The sequence below is a fragment of the Gossypium arboreum genome, chromosome 7, assembly GCF_025698485.1.
Source record: "Gossypium arboreum isolate Shixiya-1 chromosome 7, ASM2569848v2, whole genome shotgun sequence".
Classification (NCBI taxonomy): Eukaryota; Viridiplantae; Streptophyta; class Magnoliopsida; order Malvales; family Malvaceae; genus Gossypium; species Gossypium arboreum.
The window spans coordinates 93141831-93146565 of NC_069076.1; the positions used below are offsets into that span (position 1 = coordinate 93141831).

Consider the following 4735-nt stretch of genomic DNA (forward strand, 5'->3'; position numbering starts at 1 on the left):
CACATGGGCGTATCCCTACCGAGCCCAAGTTAAGTCCAATTCGGAAAAGGCCACTTTTAAGGGTTTCTAAGCATTCCAAAGCCTATAAATACACCCTATAGGAGGAGGAAAAGGGAGACGGAGAAGAGGGGCAAGGAATTACCCCAAGAAAGCCGATTGATCTATCTCAGAGGCCAGATTCATCATCAAGACTGAAGATCTCCCCTCAATTTCCTTTCAAGAGTTTTGGGTTTTCTTTATGTTTTGTATTCTTTATTCTTCTGAGATGTTTTCCTATTTAGTTATGAACTAAACCCTTAAATACCTAAAGGGAACGAAACCTAAGACGAATCTTGTTATTATTTTATGAATCGTATGATAAATATTTAACTTGTTCTTAATTATGTGTTCTTAATTCTTGTTTTGATATCCCAGGATATTGATTCAAGACGTGCTCTTATTCAGAAGAGGAATAAACCCTGTATAAGAGTAATTTTGTCATAATTAAGCGGAGTTGATTGCGCGCCTAGAAATAGGGTGACAAGATTTTGCCGGATTAGGGTGAAACCTAATAGAGGGATTCGTAGATCGAGTTAATGCAACCCTAGAGTATTAATTAGAGAAAAGTCTCGGTTATTCAACTAGGGATTAGACGTTATTAGTCTTGAATAGGGATAATAACATAACTTAGGGATCTCTACGGAACAACTTGAATGAATAAATCGTCCAATTCGGAGCCAGAATAACAAGTAAAGTCTAGGTGGATTTTTCCTTAGGTATTGTCTCAAGTCAATCGATTTTTCCCAAAGCAATTCCCGAATTCTTTTTCTCTGTGCGTTCTTAGTTTAGATAATTAGTTAATTAAAACAAAACCCCATTATTCTTAGGCTAGATAATAAAAGATAGTTATTACTAGTACTTTTGGTTCCTTGGATGCGATATCCGGTCTTGCCATTACTATACTATTGTTAACGAATTAAACTTGCCTTTTAAATCGTGATAATAGTTAGTCTAGGTTTGATCTTCATTATAAATATTTATTACTTGTTACGAATCATGCGATCAAGTTTTTGGCGCCGTTGCCGGGGAACTGAAATATTAGGAACGCTAAATTTTTACTACTTTAGCCATTTATTTTTCTTACAATTTTATTTTATTTTATTATTTATTAATTTACTTTTTCTTTCTCTTGGCAGGTTTTTATAGTTTATGACTAGAAGAAACCCGTCAGGACCATTACTTTTTGATGAAAAAATCGATCGTACAATTCGCAAAAATCAAAGAGAAATAAGGTGCAGCTTAAGATACACGGAGAACGAGCAAGAAGACGATAACTAGCCCCCAATCGAAGAGATGGCTAAAAACCAAGGCAATCAGCTACCTCCTGCAATTGCGGCTAATCAAAATCCTGCTCCACGTACTATGTATGATTATGCTAAACCTTATTTAACAGGTTCTGAATCTAGCATAGTTAAACCTACTGTAGCTGCAAATACTTTTGAACTAAAACCTAACACTATTCAGATGATACAGCAATTCGTTCAGTTTGATGGTTTGCAGGATGAAGATCCCAACGCTCACTTAGCGAACTTTCTGGAATTTTGTGATACATTTAAAATCAATGGCATTTTTGATGATGCCATACGTCTTCGGTTGTTCCCTTTTTCATTGAGGAACAAAGCTAAATAGTGGTTGAACTCGTTACCACGAGGGTCAATTACTACTTGGGAACAAATGATCGAGAAATTTTTACTAAAATATTTTTCACCGGCTAAAATGGCTAAATTACGTAATGATATCTCTTCTTTTGTGCAAATGGATTTAGAAACACTTTACGATGCATGGGAGAGATATAAGGACTTACTAAGAAGGTGCCCTCACCATGGGTTACCGCTTTGGCTGCAAGTACAAACATTTCATAATGGTCTGAATCCCTCGACTCGGTAAATGGTTGACGCAGCTGCTGGCGGAACCATCAACAATAAAACACCGGAAGATGCCTATGAGTTTATAGAGGAAATGTCACTGAATAACTATCAGTGGCACGTCATGAGGACTAAGCCAACGAAAAAAGTTGACGTTTTTAACGTCAACTCAGTTACTATGCTGTCAAATCAGGTAGAACTTATCAGTAAAAAGATTGATGGTTTTCTTAGTTCTACGCAGGTACATCTAGTAATGAGGTGTGACTTAAGTGGAGGAGGTGTGCATACAGAATATCAATCCTTCATTCCCACAACCAAAGAGGAACAAGTCAACTATATAGGTAACAATAACTTCAGATCTCAAAATAACCTATACAGTAATACTTATAATGCAGGTTGGAGGAACCACCCAAATTTCTCCTGTGGTAGTCAAAAAAATCAAAAGCCACAAAATCCTCAGGGTTTTCAACAGCCACCTTACCAACAAGAGAAGAAACCAAAACTTGAAGAGATGCTATCTAAATTCATATCAGTGTTAGAAGCCCATTTCCAAAATACCGAGACAACACTTAAAAATCAACAAGCGTCGATTCAAGAACTCAGAACTCAGATAAGCCAGCTTTCCAAACTATTCTCGAAAAGACCACCAGGAAATTTACTTAGTAATACCAAATCAAAAGAACATGTTAAAGCAGTTACACTAAAGAGTGGGAAAGTGTTAGTGAAATCTGAAAAGAAGTTAGCACAAGAAGTCGTGGAAAGCGAAATGAGAGAAAAAAAACCCGAAAATAGTGACAAACTAGTGCTGGAAGAATATACACCACCGATTCCATATCCAGTAAAATTAAAAAAAGATCGCATTGATGCACAATTCGGTAAGTTTCTTGAACTTTTTAAGCAATTACATATCAACTTACTTTTTGTTGAAGCTATCTTGCAGATGCCTACATACGCAAAATTTTTGAAGGAGCTTTTAACAAATAAAAGGAAGTTTGAGGACTTATCTACAGTAGAACTCAACGAGGAGTGCTCTGCCATACTCCAAAATAAGCTACCAACCAAACTAAAAGATCTAGGAAGTTTTCCTATCCCTTGCTTAATTGGTAATCTGAATATTGAAAAAGCACTAGCTGATTTAGGCTCTAGTATTAATTTGATGCCATATAAAATGTTCAAACAACTTGATCTTGGGGAACCTAAACCCACTAGGATGAATATTCAATTAGTCGATAGATCTGTTAAATATCCTAGGGGTATTATAGAAGACGTACTCGTAAAAGTAGATAAATTTATATTCCCTTTTGATTTTGTTGTACTTGACATGGATGAAGATGTGGAAGTACCTTTAATTTTAGGGCGCCCATTCCTAGCCACTGCTAGAGCTGTGGTTGACGTGGGTGACGGTAAATTGGTACTTAGAGTAGGTGACGAGGAGATGATCTTTAAAATTTACGATGCTATGAGATTCTCTAGGGAATAGGATGATTCATGTTATTTCATTGACTCTATTGATCATATTGCTCAAGATTCTTTTCAGGAAATTGTACAAAAGGAGACGACAGAACCGTATCCAGCTCAAGACGAGGAGATAGATGAGGAACCTAATGACCCTCTGTCAAGACAAGTAGAATATGAAGGTATTAAGATAAATGATGAACTTAAGCAAAATTCCTCTATTGAGGAGCCTCCCAAACTGGAACTTAAACAATTACCAAGCCATTTAGAATACGTATTCCTTGGAAATAATTCTACATTGCCAGTTATTATTGCTTCTAATTTGCAACCCAATGAGAAAGAGGAATTAATCCAAGTATTAAAAGAACATAAGAAGGCCATAGCATGGAAAATTTCTGACATTAAAGGAATCAGTCCTTCTTTTTGTACCCATAAAATTTTGATGAAAGATAAATACAAACTGTGTGTGCAAGCTCAAAGACGTCTGAATCCCAACAAGAAGGAAGTTGTAAAAGCCGAGGTAATTAAACTTCTAGATGCTGGAATTATTTATCCTATTTCTGACAGTTCTTAGGTAAGTCCAGTGTAGGTTATCCCTAAGAAAGGAGGCATGACGGTTGTGACCAACGAGAAGAATGAATTAATCCCAACAAGAACGGTTACAGGATAGAGAGTTTGCATAGACTACAGGAAACTGAATGACGCCACAAGAAAAGATCACTTCCCGTTTCCATTCATTGACCAAATGTTAGAAAGATTATCCGGACACATGTATTATTGCTTCCTAGACGGACTCTCTGGCTACTTACAAATCCCAATAGCTCTTAAAGATCAAGAAAAGATGACATTCACATGTCCATATGGTACGTTCGCTTATCGTAGAATTCCTTTTGGATTATGTAATGCTCCTGCCACTTTTCAAGGCTGTATGATAGCCATATTCGACGAACTCGTGGAATATATCATGGAAGTCTTTATGGATGATTTTTCGGTATTCAGTAACTCTATCCATCTCTGCCTTAAAAATTTAAAACGAGTTTTAATAAGATGTGAGGAAACAAACCTTGTGCTTAACTGGGAGAAATGTCACTTCATGGTTTAAGAAGGTATTGTACTAGGGCATAAAATTTCTAGTAAAGGGATTGAGGTGGATAAATCTAAAATAGAAACAATCGAAAAATTACCACCCCTAGTTCAGTTAAGGCTATTAGAAGCTTTTTAGTACATATTGGTTTTTATAGAAGATTTATTAAGGATTTTTCTAAAATAGCTAAGCCTTTGACTAAATTGCTAGAAAAAAGATATACCTTTTAACTTCAATCAGGAATGTTTAGAAGCGTTTAATACTTTAAAGGATAAATTAATTAATGTTCCAA

General features: G+C 36.0%; 1 non-coding gene across 1 annotated transcript; it reads right to left on the reverse strand.

Annotated features, from left to right (window-relative positions):
- Nucleotides 1-1761: 1761 nt before the first annotated feature.
- LOC128296036 (small nucleolar RNA R71) lies at nucleotides 1762-1868 on the reverse strand. The gene has a single exon (XR_008286584.1). It is a non-coding gene; the product is annotated as a small nucleolar RNA R71 (small nucleolar RNA).
- Between the last annotated feature and the right edge of the window lie 2867 nt (nucleotides 1869-4735).